The 17090-nt window shown below is 37.3% G+C and overlaps 1 protein-coding gene across 4 annotated transcripts in view; it reads right to left on the reverse strand.

The window, feature by feature from the left end:
• Positions 1-10594, reverse strand: part of LOC5568556 (REST corepressor) — a 63513-nt gene extending 52919 nt beyond the window's left edge. The window contains exon 1 of one of the 4 annotated variants that reach the window (XM_021853687.1): positions 10429-10594. The gene's annotated coding sequence lies outside the window, so the exon portion shown is untranslated. Of the gene's footprint in view, positions 1-9808; positions 9973-10428 lie in introns of those variants that run through there. The other 3 variants (XM_001652331.2, XM_021853688.1, XM_021853689.1) reach the window with 3 other exon arrangements.
• Positions 10595-17090: the final 6496 nt, after the last annotated feature.

Here is a 17090-nt window from a genome sequence, read left to right on the forward strand (position 1 = left end):
TAGAAATATTATACATTTAATAAATGAATTTTAGTATAGTTAGATGAACAATTCAATCAAAGTTTTAATAAGTTAAAACTTATTATGAAATTCGATTAATCATTCCAGACTGTTTTTCCTTGGTGAATAAACTTTATTTTTGACCAGCATTGAAATAAATTGTCTCACTGTGCACTATAAATAGCCGACTGAGTTCAGCTCGCATCAGTACTGAACAGCAGCAGAAGTAATGCGCTTATTTAGTTGTTGATCAGCATAGCACGTGTTGATTAGTTATTGTTGAATAGAAGCTCAAGCATGATCAATAATCAGCTACAAGAGGTTTATATTGGGCACTGGAAGGCTGATATATGAATTCAAGGATGGCGCAGATGGCAAGGTATACCGCTGACGATGGGAAGGTCTCGAGTTTGAATCCAATATCCAGGTAATTATTAAAAGTGGTTATTAATTCATGGGAAAAGTATACACTGCATTTGATGTATACAGTGTTAGCTATTTTTAGTCATTTATTTGTTTTCAATCAATTTTGTGGCAGTTGAATAAAAGCTGAGATGAATGCTTATCAAGCGATTTTGAAGTTGTAGAATAAAGTCAATATACAACGACACGCTTTATAACTTCTCCAAATTTGTATGAACAACGCCTGAACAAAGGCTTCACTTGCAAATTTTTAAAATGTTGTTAAACATGATGCTGAATTAAACTGCAATAATGTAGTTTGTTAAACTAGCGTTGTTAAATCATCAATCCTTATTAAGCTAAGTGAAACCTGAATAAACATCATTACAATATATGATGACAGTCACTAAATGATAAGAAGCTTAATAATTTCGCCAGATTTGCTTGAACAATGTGTGCGCAGCAGCTGCAAAGTAATATAATATGCAACTATTCAGTATGTAGTTGTGAAAAATTGCTTAATAAATGATTATAAAATAGGCAAATGTTTCTTGGGACCCTTCTCGTAAAAAATTCAAATTATCATTTAGGGGTCATGCACAAATTACGCCACGCTCCAAGGGGGGGGGGGGTCGAGCCAAGCGTGACAAGCCTTACAAAATTTTCAGAGGACTCATACAAAAAGTGTGACAAAGGGGGGGGGGTCGAAAAAGTTGAAATTTAGCGTGACATAATTTGTGTACCATCCCTTATTGATGGAAGATTTTCAAAGTATGAATGGTACCTCTGTTTCTCACATTCATACGCTAATAAAAATTGAGGTTTTTGCAAAAATTGCGTTCCGTTCATGTGTAAATTTGTCAACTTTTTGAATCAATGATTTTTATCATTATGCATGACACTACCAAACATTCATGAGCTTTGCAAACGGTATGAGCAAGGAAAATGCGGTTGTTACTACAAATGGCATGGCCAAAAACAATTCTGTTGTCAAATCTTTCATAAGTTTATTCAACTAAGCAATATTAACGAAATTCTATTAATAATGCAGAATTTCCTTAGGAAATTGCCTACCTTTAGGTGTACTCCACGGTTTGAAGTGTTTTTATTTTTGAAATAGCTCAAATAGTAAATGGTTTGTACGAGTTTGGTCTTCGTATTCCGCAACGACATTTTCAATATTACCTATCGTTTTTCACATGGGTGATCAATGTTACACCATATCGGCTAAATCAAAAATTACTTTAAAAAAATGATTTAAACATGGGGCCTTCCTTAGCCGAGTGGTTAGAGTCCACGGCTACAAAGCAAAGGTGTCTGGGTTCGATTCCCGGTCGGTCCAGGATCTTTTCGTAATGGAAATTTCCTTGACATCCCTGGGCATAGAGTATCATCGTACCTGCCACACGATATACGAATGCGAAAACGGCAACTTAGGCAAAGAAAGCTCTCAGTTAATAACTTTGGAAGTGCTCATAAGAACACTACGCTGAGTAGCCGGCTCGGTCCCAGTGGGGACGTTAATGCCAAGAGAAAGAAGATTTATTTAAACATACTTAAATCTTTTGAAAGCCAAAATACAGTATATGGTCACGAACGGTGGGTGCTAGTACTTGTTTTAAAAATATAAAACTTACGCATATGTCGTTTTCAAATGAAAAATTAAGGAAATATTCCAAAAACTTAATGTTACCCCCGGATTACGATACCTAAAAGGACTATAGAACGTCACGAATATAATCGATTCTGCACTATTTCTACGGAAGGCACTCACTGTACCCATATTTGGCAGCTCTACATTTAATGCGGCCAGGGATTCCAACAATAGTTGGCCTCCAGTTGGTTTTTGCAGCGACTACCCCACTTTACTGCCACGGTATTGAAGCCGCCAGCTATCACTACTGGCTGTCGATTATTTACACTGTAAACTTGACATTACCCTTTAATGTGGAAAAAGTACCCATTATTTTTTGATATATGGAAACGTCAAAAATAGGGGTATTTTATTTTTTCAGATAATGGGTATTTTTTGCCCTTTTATATGTTCCGTTCTTCTACTCTATAATGCAGGGCTGGTAGCAAAAAGTGATATCGAAAAAAGTTAATTTAGTGACCAAATTTGAGAAATAAGTGACTAAAAAGTGACTTTCGATTCTCGAAAAAGTGACTAAAAGTGACTTGAAAATCTAACCGTAATCACTTTTATTTCAATTCCATTATACTGTTTTACCATAAATATCTAATATGATGGATATTCAATATGATCTACTGAAGGAAGTAATCCTAGTTGAATACCATATTTAAAAATTCTTATTGTACTTCAAAAATTTCAAGATATTGTCTATAATTTATTTTTCAAACAGAAAAATTTACATTTACGTTAATAATTCTTTTATAAGCAGATTTTCAATCTTTTCAAAATTTCGTGTCTTATATATCACCCAAGTACTATATTTTGTAAAATTCAATAAGAATTTGGAACATTTGTGAAATCAAAACTAAATCAAGATTAAGGAAAATGTAATACTTGGGCTTTATTCAATATATCCAATTGAAAATAATGATAGAAGATCGAATATTGATTGAAATACTTCTTAAAACCAATGTATCATAGACGGTAGACGGTAGCGTCCTTCGAATGCCGACTAAGAGAGAACAAATGGTTGACATAAGGCTAAGTAGCCCGTCATTCATTTTGGCAACAATGATGATTTTTCAGCTTGAATTTCAAAGTGATACAACTCAGTCAAGATAGTTTATATTGACTTGAAAAAGTATCACTATACGCGCTTACATGCATAAAGTATGCTGATACTTTTTCAGCTGTGTCAGTGTACAACCAACTAATTTTCTTTGATTCCAAATCGTCAGATGAATTAGCAACAATCATCAACGACGCGTACAAATTTCAATGACGGCCTACTTCGCCATAAGCCTGAGTGACATTACAATTTTTCATCAATAAGTTTAATGGGAGGTACGTTTGGCCGGATGGACATTTAGCATAAAGACAATATGCTTGATAGGCTGTTCTTCTGAGTTATGCTGTTAAAGTAGTTATTGATACTAAGCTTCTAATATTTCAATCAAAATTACTTGGACACATTCATGATTCACTTGACATTGGAGGTTAAAGTCGATTGAAGTGTAACAAACTATGCAATAAAAAATACTTTTAGACCGTCAAATATAAACTCTTTGCGCATGAGCCTAATAAATAAACGATTAATAAGCGGTTTCTTCACCATCGCTTAAGCCTTAAGCCCAGTTTAACTATATGGGTAAAACTGGTTTACGTGTTTCAAAAAACCTCCTGCAGACGTGATTCAAAAAAGCCAAGAAGAGGATTCGACATTTGTTTGAAGAAAGCATGCATGAGTTCATGACCGATTCAATGAAAACAATAAATTCTTCGAAGCATTTCTGTATTGACATTATTGTTTATAACCCTGTGAGTATATGTTTTGGTATCATTCTCAAATAGCTTCGAAAGAGGTTCTTTAAAAAAAATATTATGTTGATAAAATACATTCTTAAGTAGGGAGAGCGTACCAGTTATGGCTATAGTGGTTTCCTATATGGCCATATGTGAATTTTCGAAAACATTCACATTTCTCGCATAACCTGTGATCTCGCCCTAAAAGCCATTGGTAATCGAGTGTGTAGCTCCTTGTTTCTGAGCAAATGGAAGGATCAGGATAAAAACTATCACCACTGGAAGATAGAAGGGGATCTTCTCTTCATCGTAGCATTGTTGAATAACGTGTAAGTCCATTCGCTTGTTCGGTAACAACAAGCTACACACTTGGTTACCAATGGCTTTTAGGGCGAATTCACAAGTTATGCAAGATTTGAAATAGTTTTAAATGTATATTTGATATATTAAGATATATTTGATATCTACCTAGTAAAACACACGAAATGATTATACATTTCGAAACAATTAAATTATCACGTTTTGCAAAATAGGGAACCATTATGTCCATAACTGGTACACCTACCCTAGTTGTTTAAATACATGCCTAATAGAAAAAGGCAGCGCACGGAATTTTTTTACACGTTACCGCATACAAAATCCGCGTTATTAAAAAAAAAACCAACGTAAAAAACACCTAAGCATGTTTTTTCCCTTTTCAAACAATGTTTTGTTATGATTCGGTTATGGAACGCCGAAAACACGATGTTTTTTACGCCGTTTTTTTTAATAACATGGCGGTACGTAAAAATTCACGCGGTACGTCGACCGACGTAAAAAAAAGCCTTAGTGTATACTCTAGCTAAGATCTATCAGGCCATTTTTAAAGGTTTGGTTTGCAAATAAAGTCTGTCCTAAGAAGTATAAGTTTTTACTCTCAAATAGAACATTGAATAATTGTTCTTTGTTTTGCGTTTTAGTGTTAAATACCCTTATTATAAAATTATTGTAAAATTTTAAAAAGCTAATGTGCTTTATATCAGGATGGTATGGTTAATCAAACGATTTTCAAAGACAAAGAGAAAATTTATAATGCATAGTGTTCGACAATAGAAGATAAACATCTAGTTATTCACCACAAGGTATAAAAAATTCTATTAAAACAGAATATACGAGATACTCAAAAAGAATACTTAACACTTAAACCTTTAGTTTTATAACCATGAACTTACACAATATTAATAATAGCTTAGATACTATTATAAATTGCGTGGAACTCTATGAAAGAATAACTTTTTTCTAAGCTTTCTTCACAATAAAACCACGAACCAATATGTTTAAACTGAAATAGCCTAAACTAAAAAAGGTCGATTCATAATTTTCTCTCGAAAATTTAGCTCAAAATAGTTGGAAAAAGTGACTTTTTGACGAAAAAAGTTACTTTAGTTTAAATGGCTTCAAAAAAGAGACTTTAAAGTGACTGGCCTGAAAAAAGTGACCAAGTCACTAAAAAGTGACTCGCTACCAGCCTTGATAATGGGTGAAAAATTCCTTGCGATTTAATAAAAGTAGAATTCCACATTAGACGATGCAGCAGTTTTTAATAGACATAGTAGAAATAAGTGCCCAGAAGGTCAAGGTAGGTGCACTAAATAAATTCTTTTTCCTGCCGTGTGCGCTAACTGAAAAATCAATTTTTACAGGATGATTTTAATGCCGAGTATACGCGGTAACTATATGAATGTCCTGCAAGAGAAGCAGCCCCATTTTCCCAGCCAGCAACCCTAAATGCTGACAATAAATGATACTCCTGCATTAGACCGAAAAATAATAATTGTGTTTATTGGAATTATTTTATTGAATAAATTGATGTTTTTATATTATTAGGATTCTAATTTAGATTTTTCTACGACAGTAGCATACAAATCATATTAAATTCTCTTAAATAACAAAGAGTAAATTTTACTCTGTTTCTCAAAATATGTTTTTCGGATAGTGGGTAAAATTTACTCGTTGATCTGACGTACAAGCCGTTTACTCTTTAATCTCTTTAATGAGTACAGGGCCTTTACTCTTTTTATGAGTTAAACTAGTTTCTCTCAAAGAGGGTACTTTTTTACCCATTAAAGGGTACTTTGTTCTTACAGTGTAGTTCGGCTATCATCCTGTCGATAATGTGGGAAAATTCCTCCAAACCGTGGGGGCAAGTAACAATTGCAATAGAACACGCCGTTAATTTGAGGTAGAGCCTATTACTTGGATATCGTCCCTGCTAGCTGTTGAGACCTACTCGCCAGCCAGTTCCCGTTGTTGGCTGGTATGCGATATGGGTCCGATAGTAACACCACGTCAGTCTTCCTTTCCGAGACTGACTGCCAAATCAGCTGCTGGGCTGCATCACAGTGGTTTAAATTTAACTGTGTCACTTCCGTTTAGGCTGCTTGGATACTCCGCTCGTGCCCAGACATTTGGGTCCGCCCGTTAAGTGTGCGTTGTCTGCTCTGTCACATATTAGGCACTTAGCGACCTGCTTACAATCCCTTGCCCTATAGCTATCGGTGCCGCATTGCACATCTTACTTCTGTCGGGACCATTGCAATTCCACGACATATGAACCTTCCCGAAACACTTGAAGCAAACTTCAGGAGACTGTTGTATGCTCATTCGGCAAACCGACCAGCCTACCTTGAGTATGCCCAAGTTCTTCGCTTTGTTGGCCTCTGCGACCGGCAGCCTGATCGCCGCCAGCTGGGTGCCCTGCGGGCCCTTTCTAAAGGCCCAAACGCAATGATAGCGGAACGGCAACGGAAAGCGAAACCGGTTCGCCAGCATGAACTATAGCATGCTTGTCGACTCAGACTTGGTTCACTGTCGTTCGTTGACAGCTCAGTCAGGATGGTGTGATTCATGCTGACGAATCGGTTCCGCTTTCCGTTGCCGTTCCGCTATCATTGCGTTTGGGTCTTAAAGGTGGATGGCTACGTCAATGTTACACTGCTCTTTGAGGGCAGCCGAGACCTCCGCTGCATGGTGACCTCATCCAGATTTTTACACTGGAAAGTCACTTCTGCAGTCAGGGATCTTCCATCAACCTCGTCGCCAAGAACTTCTTGTGCCAGTTGCTTATAGACTGCACCCTTTTGCTTGGCGTCCTTTTGACGTTAACTACGTCTTACGGCGATATACTGGGTGTCAATTAAAAATCTAAAATGTTGCGACCGTCACGAAATTATGTAAAATTTTGAATCCTAACAATTCAGCCATTTACCGGTAGATTTTCAATATTTTCCCACCAATCGGTCGGGAATTTATACAACATTTTACTCAAATTAAAAAAAAACTTTTGATTTTTGACGATAGACTGTCGAAAATTGTGAAAATGTCGACCCGCTTCTTACGCAACTAAACACGTTCAAACACGTGGGTTGGGAAGCACACTATAAAAGCAGACCAATTTCTGCTTCTTCGCTCATTATTCTTTTGACGTTAACTACGTCTTACGGCAATATACTGGGACTGGGTGTGAATTGAAAATCTATAATGTTGCGACCGTTACGATAGAGTAAAGTGGGGCAAAAGTTCGAGTGGGGCAAGAGTTTCTTTTTAAGATTTCTAGCTCAAATCAAATCAAAACTTAGAAATGTCATGGTGGTTCGAATGCTATTCAAGTAAGAGACTTTCACTCCAAATATCATAAAAATCGATTGAGATTTGGAAAAGTTATGGCTGTTTGTTGTTTTTCGACGTAAATATTGTAATATTTGGTCAAACTTTCGATGTATGGAACCAAAAGAAGATAAAATATTTTTCAATGTTTTATGTAAGGGCGTTTCTAGGCCTATCATAAGGATGCTTTGACGTGTATTAGTTTTTCCATAAATAGTTAAATAGTTTGGAAAAATTTTCGAATTGCCTGAAATCCACATACTATCTTCAAATTTAGTGAAATTTGCCTGATCGTGCGAAAAATGTCACAAAAATTTTACATTTTCACTTAGTTTTGCGAAAAACTGCTATTTTTTGGGTGTATTACAATTAACCCTGTTTTGGGCTTTTTTGATGAAAATTTAGTGCATTTTTCGGCAAACATAAGTTTACGGCTGGTATAAAGTATGTCTGGCATAAAAGTATTGATATTTTGTGTTTTAGCCAACGAACTTTTGCCCCACACTAGATTCGAACTTTTGCCCCACCGAAAGGAAGGCTGCAACTATGACAATCTACTAAAATTCAAATGCAGAAAATCACTTGAGATGTACACAACCCCCTCTATTTTTTTTAAGACAAGGATCCTTCCTTAGCCGAGTGGTTCCTACTGTAGAACATTGTTCTATTTCCTGCTGCATTTCCCGCGTTCACAGCCTTCAATGACGATACTGATTAAGAAAATTGATGCACCCAACATAGGCTACTTGATGAGATTCATGATTCTGAAGTACTGTAGTGAGAAAAGTCACGTGATTTTCGCGAAATTCAAGCCTACTACTATTACCATTCCCAGCCCTACATAACAACCCATGCATTATATTGTAAAAACCTCATATATCTTACAGTGAATCGTTCTGTCGTATTGTATTGCTATTTTCCAATATACTGTATTCAGGGTGTCGACTCAAAATTGAAAATAAAATTCCCTTATTTTCTCTGACCTTCCCGAGTGGTTAGAGTCCGCGGCTACAAAGCAAAGCCATGCTGAAGGTATCTGGGTTTGATTCCTGGTAGGTCCCAAGACCTTTTCGTAACGGAAATTTCCTTGACTCCTTGAAATTTCCTGGGCATAGTGTATTATCGTACCTGCCACACGATATATGAATGCGAAAATGGCAACTTTGGCCAAAATGGCTCTCAGTTAATAACTTCCAAGCTCCAAAATTCTTATACAAAACTTTTTTTCTACATTTTCATCACAATCAAAGTTATCTCGCAATCGCCAATTTCAAGTTTTCAAAATAGATTTTAACCTAAATTAAACCTCATTTTTATTTGTCATTATTGTTTTTGTACTGTATTTTTTATCCGGGTTGCCAGGTTAAGGCTAAGTAGCCCGTCATTCGTTTTGATAGCCATGTTGAATTTGCAGCTTGCAATTTCAATGTCATAAAACTCTGTCACCATAAGTAATATTGATTCAGAAAAGTATCACTACTTGCTATTACGAGCAGAAAGTATGCTGATACTTTTACAGCTATGTCAGTGCAAAACCAACTGATTTTCTTTGATTCGAAATCGTGAGATGAATTAGCAACAATCATCAACGACGCGTACACGCAGCAAACTGGACTATCGAAATTCATACATTTTGCCTTATGAAAAGTGGAACGATTATTGCAATGCGAGCGCTTTATGTACCGTTCTAGCATCACATCACATCAAGGCGTCGATAGGCGCGTGGTATACGCACGGGCCTATCGATCGCAAGGTTCCTGGATCAATTCCAGGTTGCCGCGTAAACATTTTTTGTTTTCAAATGTTGGTTTCATAAGGCAAATTTATGAATTTCAACCCGATTCCTTGTGGCGAATTTTCATAAGGGGTTCTTATGTATTCCGATACTCCATTTGCCTGAGTGTACAAATTTCAATGGCGGCCTACTTCGCTTTAAGATTTTTTATGCAGCATAAACTTTTTCCAGATGGCAGCATTGCACTTTCGTACTCAAATACGAATTCATAAATGAACATCCCTACACAAGTCACTGCTGGAGCTTCGTTTACAACGCTAGAATCCCTACTGATTTGACATCTTTCGAGTGCGAGATATTCAAATTTACGTATCTGAAAATTCTGTTCAAATAGAATATAACTTCTGGAAAACATTTCTAAATCAACAGGAAAGAAATCAAAAGCCGTTCTAAATGTAGTACAAATATACATAATTGCAGTGTAAAGCTCATTTTGGGAAGAAAAATCGATCCACACTTCATGCGAATCGTATTTTACAACCAACACATCTTGAGCCCGTTCTCGGTCTTTCCTATCGTGAATCACTTACCTATAAGAACTTGAACTCGATATAAATCAATAAAAAGCTATTCTACCAAATTTTGCACTAATTTCGACGAAAATCGATTATTATTCCTATCTGAGAAACTTTAACGTGTATGACTTTCAAAGGATTACTAATTTCGAACGCTCACTCACTCTGGGTAGCAAGCAAATACTGACAGTACAAGGGTGCCAGATTTACCGATAGGTATTTCTCTGTTAGCACTAATAAGGAATGTTTCAATTTTAACATTCAAGACTTTAATTATCATATAATCGTTAGAACAATATTTCTTAATTATTAATACACGGTATGGAAAATGCAATTCGTTAAGTTTTTGTCCCAAGAGCACGAGAATGGCATCCCAACTAAATTGAACCTGGAGTCAAATTGGCAAATCTGCTAGCCCTGCAAAGTACGGTTGCAAGCAGTCGCGAACAAATACACAAAATGGTGTCTCCTAGCGTTCACTTTGGAGTGTTCCTCGGTGCAACCGTACCAAACAGTAAATACACACAAAGCGGTCAAAGCAGCCCAAGAACCCAAAGAACCGTCCGGCGATCGACGAATCGCATCATTACCCGCATGTCTTCTTGGGGGAAATTGCTCAAATCGGAAAAACTTACCAAGTTCCGATCCGAATGGAAGAGGCAGTCGATCGCACTTCCGAAGTATAGAATAACAACACTTTTTCCGACGAATGAATAACTGGCCAACGGACGGACGGAACGCGAAAATTTCCGGGGACAACCCGTCTTCCCTGACTCGCGGTTTGTGCTTGAATGATGACTGAACGTCAGGCAGACGATGATGATGATGAATGAAAGCTCGGCCATCGAAGCAAGAATGATTTTAAGGTGAAATTAAATATACTACCTCTCGTTGTCAGGATTAACAAGAACTCTTGACAAGTGTGGTAACAAATTCCTTGCTGGGATTTTGATTATAATGGAAAGTAAAAAAAATCCTATTGGCAATGAAATATTCTGATATGAACAATAATTACTAAAAGTATTAGTCAGGCAATACCTACCGTAATTGGCTTGTTTAGGGGTATCAATTTTCTTGCATATTCTAAATCTACTCTAAAAATTGAACTAGGATCCAAAGTTTCACAATTTTCCGTTACCTGGAACTATTTTTAAAACACGTTTGAAATTAGTATGGAAATCACTTTTGAATCACCCCTCGGCAAATTTCACTTCGGAACGAACTGTCATTGTGTAAATTGAAACGTCATTGAGTCAACGAATTGAAATTTTTGTTAATCATTTATAATATGAACATTGAGATATTGGAGTGCAATAAAATCGTGTCATAGGGCAAATGTACCATTAGTGGTGCACCTAAGGGAAAACTGTTAAAACATGGTGTTAAAATCATGAAATATATGATTTTAACGTATCATTCGATAGATCTTAAATCCTTCTATCATTCAAATATATAAAAATCACGATTCATTTGAAATTTCCCTGCAAAAAGCCTTGCACCAATAATAGGAACACTGTTCCTTTAGTGGAGGTATGTTGTAAGAATGGTTCCTTTAGTGGCGCAATCCATTGATTTCTTATGGGACCCTCCACTATGGGTACTGATGCACCACTATAGGTGCAAAGGAGCAAAAAAATTAAGCAAAATAATTGGTTTAAAAAGTTTTACGGTTAAATTTCATGAATATTTTTCGATAACTTGTATCATTTTTGCATCGTACATCATAGAAAAATATCACATAGCCATAAATTAGTGCGAAACATGTCAAAACACACTACCTCCACTATTGGAGCTACCTCCACTAAGGGATCGTTTGCCCTACTTAGAATGATGTGCTCTTTCGATCAAGCTGCAACAAACTGTGAATTTTTCTTCACTAAACAACCCAATTACTTTCTCGACCTGGCCATTTTCTGGATTCCATAGATAGTTTCACCTTAATTGAAAGCTTTTGCGAATCCGATGAAAAGCTCATCGTGTGCATCACTGAGTGGCTGAGTGTTGGTGAGAGACCGAGAGGGCAGTGGTGCCAGAAATAACGATAGTAACTATACTGACCACACTCAGAAATTGAAACATTGCAAATTACTGCAAACAAATTACTAAAGTTAATTCTGACTATTTTCTATCTGCCTCTCTTTCATTCTGCAGTGAATTTTTGATAAGATACAGGTCGGACTCGATTATCCGGAGTATCGAATTTTTTTTCACTCCGGATAATCAAATCCTCCGGATAATCGAATCACTAAGAAAAAAAATTGAAATCTTCGACAAAAGAGCTTAAATATTATCTTTTTTGTTGTTGTTTTATTTATATGATGCGGTGGTGTAGCCAGAAATTATTTCTAGGAACTTTAGGGGTCTCTACTAGAAAAAAAAAATTGACCAGCATACACAAAAAACACTTTTTCAAACCCCCCTTTTCATAAACACGTTTAAAACTGCAAAACCATTCATATTGTATATTGAAATACCAAATTAACTCAGATTTATGCATAAAAATTGAAAAACAAGAACATCAAAAAACAAATTCCGGATAATCGAGTCTAAAATTCCGGATAATCGAATCCCGGATAATAGAGTCCCCGGATAATCGAGTCTCCGGATAATCGAGTCCGACCTGTATTGGAATTCGGACGGAAATGTATAATATTTTTTAAGATGCGGAAATATGAGCTAGATTTGTGAAGATGGAAACAGTATTAAAGATGTCACAGATGAAGCAAGATAATATGCTGCAAGAAGATCAACAACCCAGTGAACACAAACTCGTATATGATAGTGCATAAGAGTACACAAGTGGAGGCGATATACGTACATGCGCCATAAGGCTGCATGCAAGTTGTACGTATATCGCCTCCACCTTTGTACTCTTATATTCCTTCATATACGATGGTGTGTTTACTGGGAAGGTCCAGAATATCTGAAAGTGTCGCCCTCCTCGCCCACCCCCTCTGGCGATATCGGCGTTAAGATATTGACAATACGAGTGACAGTTAGAACAGGTCCGTCCCACTCGGGATCAGATTGGGTACCACTTCTAGTACTGCATTTGGTCCCTCGGTAGTGCAAAAGGTACCCAAGTTTGACAGATCGCAGTACACTTTGAACGGCATTCTAGATTACCTTATGAGCCATAAAATTTTGGGCAGCTGCAAGGGACATGGGGGTCTTTAATTTGTCTTTGGTTAGAAGTTCGGCAGTCAAAACTTCGGCGAAGTTCGGCGTCGGCATTCTGATTTAGGGTCAATTCAAAAATTCAAAAACGCTGAAGGGGGTAGGATGTTACAGCTCAAACAAAATTCGAAAAATATTCATACAAAATGCGTTACGAGGCGGTGGGTTTGTGACAAAAATGATCATTTTTGACGTTATGAAATTTATGAATAAACCCTTTAGTGCTTCGCCGACGCATAAGGAAAGCCTTTGTCGGCATAGCACTTTGTTTGAATGCCGACGCTGAACTTCGGCGAACTTTTGTTGTTGAAAATATTATTATAATAATATTGCGCATTTCTTTTACCACTGGACTATTGCGGCGCTTATATTAAATCCACATCCAGCGGCGGCGGTAACGCGCAGAAGATATGCGCGCAATTCAAACGCAACGTCAAAATTCAAGTAGGCTTGGATTTTTTCGTCCTTCAAGGACACAAATGTTTCAAATTTGCTAAATCTGAAACATTTGGTGATTTTCATTGTCCCTGCGACGGTATATCGACATTTTCAGATAATCGCATTACGTGGATTTATCTTGCAGAGCACAATATCGCAGAAATTTTTACAAGTGCGGAAACGCTAATAAAAGTGCGCAATTGCATCAAATCGGGTAGGTGTCTTTAGGGGACCTATTCTTCGTAAATCAAAGAATAAGTGCTCTGAAGACACCACCAGGATTCAATGTAATCCGGCACGTTTATTCACACTTTCGCACTTATGAGGCCGCACTTCGCAGTCCAGTACGCTGAGCTGAATCTCCTACTAGATTATATGTGCAGCGCACATGTATTTTTGCAATCAAGCTTCGCATTTGGAGTGTATTAATTCTGCACATAAAATTAAATGCTCTGTTACCCTTAGTTTTCAAATAGAGTGCCTTTATAAATTATGTGCGATTGCATGTAATTTCCATAAATCTCACCAATATATTTAATTTGCAAACAAATCTTTATTTCCCCTATTATTTTTTTTATATAAAACAATAATCTAAAAGCTAATTAAACACTTTATACGGTTAACTGAACTCAATCTCATTTTTATTTACACTTTAATCAAATCATGTTGGTGGACTTAGTGGATTTTCGGCAGCAAGTTCGTAGCCTTGGTTATGGCAAAGTGAGCAGCAGTAGGGTTGATGAGAAAGTCTTCATTTATGCCGGAGTACGGGTAAAGCTAGAGCATGTGGGAGTTTGCGCTGATATCTTTTCGGAATAGGCGAATCCTTAAACGTTCACCCGTTCACCGTCACATAATTTGAATCCAGTACAGTCAGATTCAGAATCTCTGGAAAGATATAAATGGCTGATTCGTCAATATATTATTTTCAAACATTTTCACTTAAAGAAACCTACCTTCTAGTCAAACAAAACTCCATAATCCATCGAGTCAGTCGTTCCAATAGAACTTTTGAGAATGAAATCATATTTTTAAACAAATAGCAACTAATTTCAAAAACGCAAATCGTGCTAGAAGGGTGATGCAGAAGGTGACATGTTTACTTCCCGTTACTCTGTGAGTGTTCGGATTTCAATTTGAAACATAAACAGGTTGTAACAATCTGGCCTTTATAATGCATTAGAACGCAAGTGAAGATTATGTGCATTGACATTGTATTTTATTGTTATCAACTAAAATTTATATGCGGGCACATAAAATCAAATTTGAGGCAAAAATTCAACATCTATCTGGTATCTGTACTTAAAATATAATGAAGATTTGATATCAGTGTAGTGAAGAAATACACAATATAATGTGGTCAATGATCCGGAGGAAAAACACAGGTTACTGAACAACGATGGTTTATTCCGTACGACCTTTTTCTCTTTACGTTCTAATTCAACTGACACGTATGCAATCATGGAGGGAGAAACTAACACAAAATAGGGTGATCCATGACTCATCAGCAATAGGGTGGTACAATTTCTCGTCTTATGCTTACAGCTCGGCCATCCTGCACTAATTATCTGAAATAAAACTTATACTTCAATGGCCTCATCTAAATATTCTACGTCTTCATACTCGACATCTGACCCTAGATTTACTTCTTCCTCATTCAAGTATTCTATATCTTGGTATTCTACGTCAGATTCCTCATCCTCAACTTTTTCCTCTTTTGGGCAGTTCACTTTCTGGTAGAGCCTCATATTCAACGGATCAAATATACCTTCGAAACGTTTACCCGACACTTGATATCCCTCTATATCTCCCACCACATACCGATTCCGATTGAGCACTTTCTTAACTTCATACGGTCCACGAAATTTTGGTTTGAGTTTATTTCTGTCCCCAACAACATTAACCCTTCGCAACATTACTAAGTCACCCATTTCATAGTTAGTGTTTCTTCTGCAGTGACGATCATGAGTACGTTTATTATAGTTCGATTGTTTCTTCATTTGTTCACCAGCTGTTTCTCTCACTTTGATGAGATCTCGTTCATCTGGATTTTCCATGTTTTGCAAGTAGTCTGTCAGATCGTGTACGATGCGCCTCCGTTGATCTACACCAAACAGTAAAGTAGACGGGGTACATCCCGTTGCTCGGTTCACCGTGTTATTCAACAGAAATTCGGCATCACTTAGCACTGAATCCCAGGAATTTCCAGATTCTTCGACAAGCTTGCTGATCAGTGGCAACATGGTTTTATTGTATCGTTCAACTTGTCCGTTAGCCTTTGGGCACGCTGTAGCCACTTTGATATGCTTGAATCCATGATCTTCAACAAATTTTCCAAACGCATCAGAAGTGAAGGCAGACCCTCTGTCGGAGATCATAACTCTGGGTGTTGAATACACATGAAAGTAATTTTTCAAAGACTTCATCACTTCTGATGTTTTCGTAGTCTTAGTTGCATATAACTTGATAAATTTTGAAAAGGCATCCACGACAGCTAAAATATACTCGTTTTTTCCCTTGCCTTTCTCAAGTGGTCCCAGGTGATCCACGTGCAATATTTCGAAAGGAACCGTAGGTTTTTCAACTGTGGAAAGATGTCCATCGTATCTTTTATTTCGAGGATTGTATGCTATGCATGTGATACAAGCTTTAGCATGGTTTTGAACTTGATCTCGCATCTTCGGAAACCAATAAGTGCGTTTAATCAAATTACACACCCTGTCAACTCCAAAGTGGCCCATATCGTTATGAAATTTGTTAGTAACTGAGGGAATCATGTCTGCAGGAACGTAGAGTAACGACTTAACACCAACTACTTTGTAGAGAATTGCATCACGAATTTCGTAATCCTTCAAAGTACCTAATTCGACCGCTCGTTTGAGTTTAGCCACTTCAGGATCTCTCAACTGTGATACATACAGCGCATTTTCAAAAAGGGTTGAAGAACATTGATCCTCCTCAATTAGACATACGTTTACCCTTGATAGCGCGTCCGCATGCTGCATCCTCAAACCAGGTCGATGAATAACTTCAAAATCGAATTGTTCCAAATATAACGCCCACCTCGCTATTTTGGGATTGACGTCTTTCTTCTGCAGGGTATGTTTCAATGAAGAGCAATCGGTCACTACCTTAAAACTGAGTCCGAATAGATAAGTCCGAAAACGCTGTAAGCAGTATACGATTGCCAAAGTTTCTAATTCGAAACTATGCAATCTGGACTCGGCAGGTGTAGTTTTACGACTATGATACATTACTGGATGGAGCAAAAGTTGGGTTCTGTTGAACTTCGGTGTTATTTCGTTGGATGGATCCACCATCTGGCTTCTTCTTATCAGCTTTGTCTTCGCTTTTCACATCGTAAAACTTCTCGTCGTTCACAGCGCTTTCCGTCTGCCGGGCAGCCATACTTCTCGTTATCGGCATCGTCATGGAACAAACCGGAAAATCGTCTCCACCAACGTCGGATGTATCGTCACCAGCACGTTCCGAGGTCCGAAGTAGTTTCCGACAGGACCAAGAGGATCCCACTTCTGAAAACTGTGGTCAATGATCCGGAGGAAAAACACAGGTTACTGAACAACGATGGTTTATTCCGTACGACCTTTTTCTCTTTACGTTCTAATTCAACTGACACGTATGCAATCATGGAGGGAGAAACTAACACAAAATAGGGTGATCC

This window comes from Aedes aegypti, chromosome 3, assembly GCF_002204515.2.
Source record: "Aedes aegypti strain LVP_AGWG chromosome 3, AaegL5.0 Primary Assembly, whole genome shotgun sequence".
NCBI lineage: Eukaryota > Metazoa > Arthropoda > Insecta > Diptera > Culicidae > Aedes > Aedes aegypti.